Below are 13,847 nucleotides of genomic sequence, written 5' to 3' on the forward strand. Positions count from 1 at the left end.
CTTTTATGTACACTTACAGAAATAACATTAACTATGGTGGAACAAAATGTCGCTTGGAATCGCTCATGATGATACGTTAACTCCGCCGCGAGCTACTCAAGCAAGACGCACGGCCCGTCCTCACAGCTTGACTTCCTCCGTACCTGAGCTCCTACTTTCCAAACTGCGCAGAAGCTCTACTGCGAAACTTTCTGGACTAGCACTCCTAGAAGAAAGAATCCTGAGGAGACATTGCTTAGCTGCAGCCTTGGGGGATGTTACCAGAACAAAATTTTCACTCTTCAGCGGAGTGATGAGTTCATTTTCGTCAAGAGTATAGACATATTGAAGAAATTAGGCATAGATTTAAATTCCTTAAATAAGATTTCTTTTTCTTGGGATTCAGACATTGCTTATCTTAGTGCCAAAGAGGCACTCACCGCTCACCGCTCAGAGAGGAAAATACTAATAAAACTACCTGGCAGATTAAAACTGTGTGCCCGACCGAGACTCGAACTCGGGACCTTTGCCTTTCGCGGGCAAGTGCTCTACCAACTGAGCTACCGAAGCACGACTCACGCCCGGCACTCACAGCTTTACTTCTGTCAGTACCTCGTCTCCTACCTTCCAAACTTTACAGAAGCTCTCCTGCTTCGGTAGCTCAGTTGGTAGAGCACTTGCCCGCGAAAGGCAAAGGTCCCGAGTTCGAGTCTCGGTCGGGCACACAGTTTTAATCTGCCAGGAAGTTTCATATCAGCGCACACTCTGCTGCAGAGTGAAAATCTCATTCTGAAAACATCCCCCAGGCTGTGGCTAAGCCATGTCTCCGCAATATCCTTTCTTTCAGGAGTGCTAGTTCTGCAAGTTTCGCAGGAGAGCTTCTGTAAAGTTTGGAAGGTAGGAGACGAGGTACTGGCAGAAGTAAAGCTGTGAGTACCGGGCGTGAGTCGTGCTTCGGTAGCTCAGTTGGTAGAGCACTTGCCCGCAAAAGGCAAAGGTCCCGAGTTCGAGTCTCGGTCGGGCACACAGTTTTAATCTGCCAGGAAGTTTCATATCAGCGCACACTCCGCTGCAGAGTGAAAATCTCATTCTGGAAAATACTAATAATTTAAATTTACTATTTCTTTTAAACAAATGAAGCTACAGAGTTGATATTTAAAACATTTATCATTTTAGCGATGGGCTTCTATATGAAATGTCGATCGTTAAGATCGACTAAAGCTTTGAGATTTTAGCATTCAGGTCTTTTTACAATACTTGTGAGTTTCACTTTAACAGTAAATCCTAAACTATTATAGATACAATAAATATTCAAGTTTTTTTGGGATCACCTCGGAAATTTCCTAAGTAAGGTAAATTAAAATAACTGTGGCTTCATTTCCTGAATTATTCCAGAAATGTCTCCCTTTATGGCCGACCTTAGGTCCTCCTTATTTAACACTGCTACAGTTCCCTGGCCACAAATGCCTTCTTCTGGGTTTCCCTATAGTGTATGTTCTCGTCTGTCTCACTCACTTAGGCCTCAATAGACACCTGTGAGTTTCCCCATCTCGTGGTGAACCTGTGCCCTTTGTGGTACACGGTCCTGGACGACAGGGTTTGTTTCATAATTCCTGTAGGCTGACTCTTTCGACCATATATTTAAGTGAGAGCAATGCTCGTTAACTCACATTGTAAAGAAAAGAAAAAAAGACAATGAAAAGGAAATTGTTCTAAAACTAGTATTCATTTATGCTGCATTCAGATATTCTGTATGCTCTGTTACATAGAAGCACTTAAATTTCTCTCTTTAAATATTTTAAGCGTGTTTGCAAAATGTACGTGCATAAATTGATTTCAACTGTTAGTTCCAATAGAAAATATGCGCACTTACTTCAGTATACCGGTAGATTCAGCTGCCCCTACTGCTGGGTTCTATGCAACCCACAATGCCTTCAAATGCGAGACAAAATCTTTTCAAATTCTTTCGCCCTCTACCTTCACATTGATAGTTCCAGCCGGCCGCTGTGGCTGAGCAGTTCTGGGCGCTTCAGTCCGGGAACCACGCTGCTGCTGTGGTCGCAGGTTCGAATCCTGCCTCATGCATGGATGTGTGTGACGTCCTTAGTTTAGTTATGTTTATGTAGTTCTAAGTCTAGGGGACTCATGTTCTCAGATGTTAAGTCCCATAGTGCTTAGAGCCATTTGAACCATTTTTGTTAGTTCCATAGAAAAAATGAAAACGACCATGTTGTAGAAAATTCAATGTAGCCAACTAGTTCCTTTTTTTTGGGGGGGAAGGGGGAGGGGGGATGGGGGGAAACGTTTTCAATGTAGGCCATCGTTTCCTATTTATTCAAGAAAAATGTAGAAAAGTGACCTTTAAATGCGTTTTTCTTGAATAACTCGAAAAACATGGCCTCTAGCAAAAATGCACCCCAGTAAAAAATTTAGTTGCATTAAATTTCCTAAAAAACTATCCTGTTATTTTTTCTTTATGGCCAATAGTTCACACATAGTGAGCGAGAAATGTGAGAATCTTGTGTGTGGTGTGTGAAGGCGTTGTGAGCTGCGTAAAACCCAATGGTAGGGGGAGTCGAGTCACACTGCATAAGTCTCATTTAAATATTTAAGTCGATTGTGGTATGCTTCACTATCTGTTAATTGCAAAGAAATCTGGCACATATTCAAAACACCGCAAAACTAAAAAAGCTTTGGGAGAGGAATGGAATGATCAAATCATTTTACATTTTTATATAACCACCGTATAAGAACCACCCTAATTGTAGGAATCAAGCACAACATAAGCAGTAATAAACAACGCATAATGACATGAAGCAACTTCTCGGCCACTTCTGTTTCAACAGACTAGGTCTTAACATTCTCCTTAAAGCAAAAGGAAAAAATATTAGGGACTGTGCGTCAAGAAGCATGAAATTCGAAGAAATAAGGACCACCGTAACACAGACAGATCGCGCACAAAGTTGACTGCAATGCAGTGACTGCAAGATGAGTGGTTACGAGATGGAATCAGGGAGACAGTGGGACAGGGAAAGTAGGTATAGGTCGTTCCAGAAAGGCTACACAACGAAGAGGTCGTAAGGTTGTGCTACTGTCTCCGACGAATTTTAGTTTTATGTTCCGTGGATCATTTTGCACAATAAAACGTAATGATGCGGAACGAGTGATATTACGTTCACATCTCAAATGAATTTGTAAATATGGATACATGCTTGAACATTTAAAAGCTTCTTTTTTTTAAAACAATAAAGAGTACATATGTGAGTTGACAATTCCTACCCACCACCTTTTACAGATTACAATAACAGAAATTCTTGTACGGAATAGAAAAGGATACCAAGGACAAACTTTCTCTGTTTATTTTAAAATTTTACTTTGCTGTCTGCCAGACTTTTTTTTTTTTTTTGTTTGTAACTGGGTAAGTGAGCAAAAATTTTATATGCAGCACTGCACACCCAGTTTTCTGCTGAAGACAACATTAATGTGGAGTAATGAATATAATTTTCCTTCTGATTTTCAGGAGTGAGATTACGTTTCAGTGTGAAAGAACATCAATGATAAACCGAGTTGTCAAGAGTCATAGGACAGCGATATGCACGTATACAGACGACGATAGTAAGGCGCACACAAGGTGTCGAACCCTACACCAGGGATGGTTGTACCGTTGCTCTATAAAGTTTTAATTTGGTTGGTGGGTTTGGATTCCTGCTCGTGAAAAACGGCGTGAGTGCCCAGATCATCTTCATAGTATTCAATTTTTTTATCTCGTATTTGTTGGGTAAAAGTTATGCCTTCATCTAGTATCACTCCTAGGTATTTAGTCGTCGTAGTCCCGGGTATTTGCTGTCCATTAATGGCAAGTCGCATCCTCAGTTCCGGCCGTTTCTTCGTAAACAGTACTGCTACATTTTTCGTAGCGTTTAGGGTGGTTTTATTGCTCTTTTGCCGTAGTTCGGTGACGACAAGTTGACGCTGCATCCAAGTTGTTCGATGTTCCTTCCAGAGACTAGGAAGGCCGTGCCATTGGCGTACAGACTGGCGGTGACATGTTGAATGGTGGGAATGTCGATAATATACAAATTAAACAGGCATGGCGATATCACCGTTCCCTGTGGGATGCCAGCTGAGGCAGTTTATAGTGATGATTTCTTCCCACCTATTTGTACAAACAGACGCCTGTCCTGCAGAAAGCTATCAATCAACTTGATATAACAGTCGGGGAGACGGGTTCGATTGACTGTAAGCTTGTCACGCCAAACCCGATCATATGCCTTTTCTATATCTAGGGAAACTCCAACTGTGGTAGAGTTGTATGTATTCTGTAATCCGAAGCAGCTTAAGCTCCACCGATAACCGTGGCAGAAAGCCAAACTGTTCTTGGCGGATGATGTCATTTTCTTCCAGATACTCTTTGAGACGTTGTAGCAGCACCCGTTCCAATATTTTGCCGAGTGTGGGTAACAGACTAATCGAGCAGTAGCTGTCTGGCAACGTTGGTTTTTTTCCTCTTTTGAGAATAGTGATCGTCTTCACCTTCTTCCAGTCTGCGGGAAAGTAGTCGTTGAGTAATCAGCTGTTAATAATTCGAGTTAAGAGAACGATGACCTTTCTCGGAAGATGCTTAAGATCGGCGTTGGTCACAAAGTCCTTGCCAGGCGCCTAGTTGTTCGTCATCCTGTTAAGTTTTCTAACTTCAGCGGTAGTGGTAACAAGTAGCCTCTGACGTGTGGGGAGTTGGTGGAAGTCGACGATTCGCTGTTGGATACGGTCCTCTTTCCTTGCATCCTCTGCATCCTGTAGGGGCGGCACTGTCATGTGGTGTTCATACACGTCGTCATACAATTCATCTTGGCGAATAGGGTCGTATATGACGCCATCGGGGCCCCGTATTGCTTTCTATGGTGGCCTCGGTTGGCGTAGTACCCTGACAAGTTGCCATTCTTCCCTAGCCTGGAGAAACATTTCGTCCATCCGTATTCGCCAGAGTTCTTGCCACCATTCTTCAACGGCGTAGCTCCCGGGACAGACGATGCATCAGCCGTCTATCTACTGGATGTCTGTATCGTTGCCGTCGTTTCCTGTGAGTATTCCGGCGATGCTTGCTGTCGGTGGCATATCAGTCGCTGCACGTCTTCATTCCCGTTAGATTTTAGCTGTCAAAGTTGTCTCAGCGATGACCATATCGGGAATTGTAGAGACTGCTTGGATCAGTTGGACGTTATTGTTAAGCTATATCGTAAATTAACAGCTCTGGAGCTTGGAGGTGATACCAGGAGGCAGGCATCATGTAGAAGTCTGAGAACTGGTAGATGGTCAGAGGACCGGTCATGGATGGTCTTCAGGTGTACATTTGCAGCCTTATTTTTAACAATCGCTATATCGAGAATGTCATCCTCTTGGACGGTCAACTGAGGGATGCGGTCGGCTCCCGTGGTCCGTAGATGGTGACTTGAAGATCGTTCCCTAGATCGTAGAGTAGCTATCCCTTTCTGTTGCCCCTCCTTGAATATCAAGCTCCAAGTTTGGAGTTACGGTCTCCTCCCAGCAATACCTTATTGAATCCGTCGAAGACAGCATGAAGATCTCTGGCCACCAACTGTTTCTTGGGGCTAAGATATGCCGCCACCCAGAGTTATGTTTCCTATTGCCTATTGCCGTGAATATTGTAACCGCTGTGGCTTCTAGTGATGCCAGGGGCAGTAGATCTTCCTAATGTTGTCGGAGAGAGTTTCTGACGAACAATGCAGTTCCGCCACCTTGTTGTCCAACCCGGGCCGTCCCATAACCATGCATGTTGAAACTAGCCATCTCCGCCAGGTGCGTTTCCGACATCAGGACTATGTCCAACCTGTGCCGACTAGCAAATTCGCTCAGTTCAGTTTGTTTACGTCTTGCTCCATTGGTATTCCAAATGCTGAGTCGGAAGTTTCTTTTTCTGCAGCCGCTATCCATTCCTTAAGTAGCGGTAAACGCCTTGATTATTCCCTCCACAAGCGTGAGGATTCTTGTCAGTTTTTGTTGAAGTTGTACAAGGAGGGCTGCGATGTCCGATGTGGCTGGTGTCAAGGTGCCTGGGGTGGCTGTAGTAGACGCAGATGTTGCAGGTTGGTCTCTCCTAGGCGACAGTGTGTCTGCAGAAGACCGTGAAATCAGTTTCCTTCGAGTCCTGTGTAGGGTAGCTGATATTTGGGGCTGTCTGAATGGCTGTTTTTCTGGTGCCTCACAGTCCATCTTGCTAGTCGCCGCTGGCGTTGTCTATTGTTGATGTTCACCGTCGAGTTCTTGGCCCGTTGCTACGGCTGGACTTTATATTTACGGAAGGAGTGCCTGGTATTTTTCGCATCCGCGCCATGAGGTGCAGTGGACTTTGTCACAGTTAGCGTATTTTACTTTGGAGGTACAGGGCAGGCTGCATTCCTTGGTCCGATGGTCTCTAGCGCACTTAACGAAGCGGGGTGGCATCCGGCAATTAGCCGTATGCTCGAAGCGTTGACAGTTTTTGCGCTGTGTCGGCTCATAATTGGACCAATAATCTTCAATGCGCACCGTCGTGCAGAGACCGGATGTCGTAGATTTTATGGTTTTCTTTTGCCTTAGGAAGGCTGACACAGCACGTGGGCAGCCAAACTAATTCATCACTGACTTGATTTACTTGTCTCCTTTCATACTGATGTACCCAGGCGTACCTTTTTCACTTAATGCCTCCTTTAGTTGACGCTCTGTGACCTGTGCAGGCAGTCCTTTAATCGCCACCTTAAGTTCCTTTTCCTCCAGTGATTGATATGTGAAGTGTGGCAAGTCGTAGGTCTCAAAAAATTTCAGAACCTCTCTTTGATCCTCAAAGGACTCGAAATGGTATTTAATCCGGTCCTTTTGGAAGATGGCCTTCAGGGTTCCGGAGACTAGTTTTTGTGGCGCATTATTCCGTTCCACATACTGGTCACTATGGTAAATCGTCAATGGTGGAACACGTTTTTGTTTCGCTGCGTCAGATGCAGCAGCGGCTTGTTGTTCTTAAGTTCCTAGTTCGAGGTTTCACATCTGATTGGGGTCGTCCTTGTTGTCATCTCTGGGGGTAATAGATGTGCACCTATTACTAGTCTCAATAGTCTCAGCTCATCGTTTCTGAGACGTCACGTCTTCTTTCGAGATTCTCCAATAGTGCCGTTGATGTCGCACGAGCACGACATCATCCGTTTCTCCAAAGCTCTTGTCTCTTTCCAGTGGTTCTCGGTTCATCAACTCCATGTTCTCGCCGAATTCCAGCGGCGTTGTCCTACCCTGGTCCACATCAGGTTCGTCGTGAAGGACGCTACCAAACGGTTCAAATGTCTCTGGGCACTATGGGACTTAAGATCTGAGGTCATCAGTCCCCTAGAACTTAGAATTACTTAAACCTAACGACATCACTCACATCCATGCCCGAGGCAGGATTCGAACCTGCAACCGTAGCGGTCGCGCGGTTCCAGACTGAAGCGCCTAGAACCGCTCGGCCACACCGGCAGACTAAAGGACGCTACCACGCGGAGGGTAAGAGTTTTCTTCGTCCGTAAAGGGTGAAATTTGAGGGCGCCGCCGGCTTCCGCGAGTGCTCTTGTTTACCAGTAGCAATGGGTGTCGATGTCAGTTGGGCGTGTTGTTCTGTCGTCGCTGCGGCGCCAGGCGGTTGTACAACTCCGCCCGAGTGAAACGTTGAACTCTCGTAAACCATGTCCATAGCCTGTGTCGTCTTCCCCTCCAAAGCCCATCTGCCAGTGCCGAAGTCGTCATAAGCCGATGGGGCCTGCGGTGCTGCACGGTGTGCTCGCGTTGACATCGCTCTCCCGATTGTGGTGAAATTATACCGCAGCGGCTGCTCCTTTGTACAGCACCTGTACGTCCATCGCGTGCGCGAACATAACTACTCTCTAGCGCAAAGTGCGACAGCGCACCAGTGGTGAAAACTCGCGAAAACGATAAATCAAGATCAAACACTGTTGACACCCGAATCAAAGATCGTTGCCTTTTGATGTCAAACTGGGTTCCTATTCTTAGTCCAAGGATGCCCCTATCTCTGTTTATAATATTGACAGATGCCGGATTTCAAAATGCTTCTTTCATTACAGAGTCCCAATAACAGGACGCAGGGGCAAGCACTTGCGTCTCATCATACAACATTTTATGTCCTTCATTAAGGCAATGTTCCGCAAGAGCAGATTTTTCTGGCTGAAATAAACGCGTATGGCAGTGGTGCTCCACGCATCGATCGTGGATCATACGAATCGTTCTGGAATTTTGTAGACACCGCGCTTCTTCACATCCAAATCGTCCGTCACTCAGACAAGTAGCACCTTCGTCTTAGACAGCTGACGGAATACGCTTTTAATATCGAATCTCTTTGAAATTCTTCCTATTTTCGAAGATATGCTTCCAGTGAAAGGTAGGAACTCCACTGACCTGCTTGTATTTTCTGTTGGTTCCCGCGAAGGTCCAGTCTGTAGAGCACGACGGGTCTCACTGTCGGTACAACCATTCTGCTTGAACATTACTTTTTGATGATCCAGTTCTTGTGCCAAACTACTTTATCTGCAACTTAGAAGGCATAAGCTCTTTTTACTAACGTTCGTAGGGCCCCTTTGCGTTGGAATAATAGACGGCAACTTGATTCATGAAGATATCGGTGTGTATGCGTGGGCTTACAATAAACACTGTATCCTAATGTTCCATTATCCCTCCTGAGGAGCAAGACATCTAAAATCGGGAGTTGTCCATCCTTTTCAACTTCCATCGTTAACTTACTGTTGAGATACAGACAGTTAAAATGATCTAGGAGACGATCCAGAGCATCCCTCCCATGTGGCCAGGTGGATGGCCGAAATATTGTGCCAAGATGACGTTATCTTCCGGCTGGAAACCCTATTTGTATATCATCAATTACTACCCCGAGAAAGTATACGGAGCCACAAGATAGGACTGGTGTTTATGGTGCAACTCTTGCCATTTCCGTCAGTATGCGAATGATTATTTCCGTAAGGGCTTAAGACCATACAAAGGACTCCACATTTAGTTTCGTACGACATGATCTGGCAGCGGCGACTACTTCTAAACCGGCGCAGTGCGAGTGGTGATGCATGTTTCCAGCCGGACTCCATCTTCCCCCAGCGTGTCGGGCAGCTAACTCAACTAGGCAGGGGGTGGCGCCTGGCAGGTAACTCTGTTAGGGGCACCTGTGCTGGCGGGACACGGCGGCGCAACTTGTTGGCAGCGAAGCCTGGTGCTGCAGGGTTTCTCGTTACGAGAACTCCCAACTGTTGGCCGGCGCCAGACCGCCGCGTTTAGTTACGGCTTCGGGAGCTACTGTGGCGGCGCGCTCTCGCTTCTCCTGTACTCGGGCGCAGCTGCGCTTTTGCTTCAGCAGCGCCGTAACGGGACCTCGTCATCTGCCTACTTTTATGGTCATAAAGATTTAAGAAGCCTTTCTGGCTCCCTGAGAGCTACGTACTCTCCGAGCTCTCAGCATGGACGAGGTAATGGATAAAATTTTCCAACATTCTCTGGAACATAACAAAATTCTTACTTTTTATATCTACATCTACATAGATACTCAGCAAGCCACCGGTACGGTCGGTGGCAGAGGACAGTCTGTACCACTACTTGTCATTTCCCCTCTGGTACTGCGAGGTGCCGGAGCTAGCAGTGTATTTAACACTAAATTCTTCTAGAATCTTCATATGGAAATGATGCTCTAAGCCCCCCACCCCCCTTTCTAACTCCGACTTTTGCTGTTGCACATGGATTAAGAAGAAACGCGAACTGACTGTAATCGACCCTGGAAGTGGAGTAGAAAAGAGTTTGGCACCTGCAATAATTTAATTTGATAGACATTAATTTGATAAAGGAAAGTTTCGTTAAAGTAGTGAGAACTGAGAGGGTTGCTTTACCGATCCACAGAATGAATGTTCTGTCCAAAATAACAATTTGATTTATTACGACTAAACTCAAAATAATTAACAAAACACATTAAACATATACGTCAAATTGGATACTCAAATAAATGCTGTGAAGGTGAAGTTCTCCATAAACTAGCTTGTGACGTTTATGACCAAGTGGTATATGGAGCCAATTCCTTGCAACTCAAATTTTAAGAGAAACACACAGCCAACCCAACATTAATTGCTGCTACAGTAGTGAGAACTCAGACAATGAACATCCAAGACAGAACCATGTAAGAAAAGACAGGAACAGGCGCGCTCTGCTGAGCTCTGATTATCACAGAACAAAATTCTCTAATGTGCCGGTGCTGCGGACATACATTACCAAGCTGTCTTCTTAACTGCAAATGGTTCAAATGGCTCTGAGCACTATGGGACTTAACATCTGTGGTCATCAGTCCCCTAGAACTTACAACTACTTAAACCTAACTAACCTAAGGACATCACACACATCCATGCCCGAGGCAGGATTAGAACCTGCGACCGTAGCAGTCCCGCGGTTCCGGACTGAGCACCTAGAACTGCTAGAACACCGTGGCCGGCCTGAACTGCAAGGACACGATCTGGCATACCGGAGGCGATGGCTGGTTGCTTCGACGTCCCGTAGTGGTGATGATAATGTCGCGAGTATAGCCGAAACAAATTATCCTCGTTCAAGATTAAAGACTTTCTATCAATACAAATTCGCCTCTGAGGGAGACGAAGAAGGCTCGCCACACAATCACTGACGGTACAGTGATATATTTTAACAAGCGAAGTCACACAGTAACTACGATACAGTCAACTTTAGCCAAAACTGCTCAAGACGGGCAATATAGGCCGCTTGTACGCAGAACGCTCAATTGCCAACTGTACTCATAAAGTTACGTTGAAGTCGAAACTTCAGCAACTTCGTCAAACACTTTCACTGAAATGAAAGTATATTAGACAGCCAACAGAAGGCAGTCTGTCCAGAGCAACGAGAGCTCCGTCTTGTAACCTACTCCGACCGAAAGGCGAGAGCCGACTCTCTCAAGAGCACCTGTACAAGCCGAACACAGAACATTCCCGCCCCCACGACAGCAACTCGAAAACCGGCGGAAAATTCCACTCTATTGCCGACGCACTACTATTCCACCAATGGAAATACTTGGTGCCAATTTCTGCGCCGATTTTGCTACATCACGGAGCTGTCCCCTAAAAAAGCCAATCACAGTTACGATTTTGCTGAAAACACGGGAATTTGCCCACCAAGACTGCCTGGGAACACAAGTCATTCCCACGCCTCGCTGGTAGCTCGCCAGAAAGTGTTTTCACTAAGTTTCTGCGAAGTAACGGAATCTCTATCCCAACCGCTTCGTCAGGCCCCTGTGGGCATGTCGCCCCCGCTCTTATGACAATGTCGGCGTCTGGAAAGCATCCACTTGACTCACTCCCACCTGTCGGCTTAACCCTTTCAAGATCAGCAGAACCTGCCTGTCACTAGACCACCCGGGTGACGATAGACGCTGCATGGGAAGTCCGCGTGTGAAGGAATACCAACTTTTCACCGCATGCAATTAGAGAGGAAATCGAATTACTCAGAGTAAGATATAAATATGAGAGGGGACTCATGCCACCTCACAGTACCACTCGCAAACAGAGCGAGGGAAAAACGACTCTCTGTATGCCTCTGTATATGCCATAATTTCTCGTATCTTACCTTCATGGTCCCTACGTGCGATGTATGTTGTCAGCTGTGAGCTTCAAAAGCCGGTTCTCTAATTTTTTTTTTTAATACCGTTTCTCGAAAAGAACGTCGCCTGTCCTCCACAGATTGCCATTTGAGTTCCTGAAGCATCTCCATAACACTTACGTGTTGTCCGAACCTACCGGTAACAAATCTAGCCGTTCGTCTCTGAATTGCTTGGATGTCTTCCAAGTGCACAAGAATAGGTCGCACCAGCGTCCTATATGCAGTCTCCTTTACAAGTGAACCATTCTTCTCCAAAATTCTCCGAATAAACCGAAGTCGACCACTTGCCTTCCCTGTCATAGTTTTCATATGCACGTTCCACCTCATATCGCTTTGCAACGTTACGCCCAGATATTTAAATGACTTGACTGTGTCAAGCAGGATACTAGTAGTACTTTATCCTAACTTTACTGGTTTGTTCATCGTACTCATCCGCATCAACTTACGGTTTTACACATTTAGGGCTATCTCTTATTCATCACACGAACAGGATACTTCGTCTAACTCGCCTTGTAGCTTCCTACAGTCACTCGCCTTCGACACCTTACCGTACACCTCGGAATCATCAGCAAACAACCGCAGGTTGCTGCCCACCATGTCTGCCAAGAGAAAAACAGCGATCTTAATAACACTTCCCTGGGGCACTCCTGACGATACCCTCGTCTCTGATGAACACTCGCAGTCGAGGACAACACACTGGAATCTACTATTTAAAAAGTCTTCGAGCCACTTACACACTTGCGAACTTATTCCATAAGCTCGTACCTTCGTTAACAGCCTCCAATGGGGAAGCTTGTAAAATGCTTTCTGGAAATTTAAAGATATAGAAACCACCTGATGCCCTTCCCTTTACAAGGAAAATGTACAATATTTCCCTGATTATGAATCATTATTTCTAAGAAACTAATCTGGATACAGCTATGCGGATTGTTGCAAATGGTATCTTGACTTATAATGGTTTTTTTGTGATACACTTCTACACCTATCTGCGGTCCGCCCCTGGTAGCTGAGTGGTCAGCGCGACGGAATGTCATACCTAACGGCCTGGGTTCGATTCTCGGGTGGGTAGGAGATTTTCTCCGCTCAGGGACTGGGTGTTCTCTTGTCCTTATCATCATCATTTCATCCCCATCGACACGCAAGTCGCCGAAGTGGCGTCAACTCGAAAGAGTGGCACCAGGCGAATGGTCTACCTGACGGAAGGCCCTAGCCACACGGCATTTCCATTTTATCTCTCTGCGGCATTGTGGATGTTACAGCATAAATTTCTTTTCATTCCCTCTCGTAGTACAGGTGCGGTCGGCTGTTACTGCTCAGCCACAGTTCTGAAGCGCCTATGGGAGACATCTGCTAGGCGTGGAGAGCATCGAAGGACGGCATGAAAAGCTTAAAGAATGTGGCAGTACTGTTGAAACAGCAGCAGACGTGGAGTGAATTACGACGGTGTTGATACTGTGGATACAGTATCGCTACACAGTCCACGGAAATCGACGTTTCGTGGTTGAAGAGAAACAGGCGTACCTCAGACCACTATGGTGAAGATCTTACACAAACCGATCCATTTGATCCATTTCCATGTGTACAAAGTGCATCTCCAGCAGGTTTTGAAGCAAGATGACGGGCCCATAAGTGGTGAGTTTGTTAGGAACATGCTGCAACGAATCGATACAGACAATGACTACCTTAAGAAAGCTTGTCTTTTGATAATGCTTTACTTTCTCATCTCTGGGAAAGTAAAATAGGTGTAATACCTGGATCTAGGATTCAGATAACTCGCATAATGTGACGCAACAGACAAGGGATAGCCCGATAGGGAATGTGTGATGTGGATAATGCATGTTACCGTCAATGGTATGTTCTTTCTCACTAATTCCACTGTTTTGACAACAGCTTACCTGGACATGTTGTAACATCAAGTAGCACCTCAATTACCAGAATTTCAACCATGAGTAGTGTTCCAGCAAGATGGTGCACTACTACGCTGGGGGCTGTTTATTCGCCAGTTCACGAATGAATATTTTCGTCATAGGCACCACATTCTTCATACATGGAAACCTCCTGATATTTTTGTGGGACTTGTGGGGGGTACGTTAAAGTGTTCAATTTTCAAGATACACTCCTGGAAATTGAAATAAGAACGCCGTGAATTCATTGTCCTAGGAAGGGGAAACTTTATTGACACA

At 45.6% G+C, this 13,847-nt stretch overlaps 1 non-coding gene across 1 annotated transcript; it reads left to right on the forward strand.

Annotated features, from left to right (window-relative positions):
- The first annotated feature begins 929 nt into the window (after positions 1–929).
- Trnal-caa (transfer RNA leucine (anticodon CAA)) lies at positions 930–1,004 on the forward strand. The gene has a single exon. It is a non-coding gene; the product is annotated as a tRNA-Leu (tRNA).
- The last annotated feature ends 12,843 nt before the right edge of the window (positions 1,005–13,847 follow it).

Source organism: Schistocerca nitens, chromosome 4, assembly GCF_023898315.1.
Source record: "Schistocerca nitens isolate TAMUIC-IGC-003100 chromosome 4, iqSchNite1.1, whole genome shotgun sequence".
Taxonomy (NCBI): domain Eukaryota; kingdom Metazoa; phylum Arthropoda; class Insecta; order Orthoptera; family Acrididae; genus Schistocerca; species Schistocerca nitens.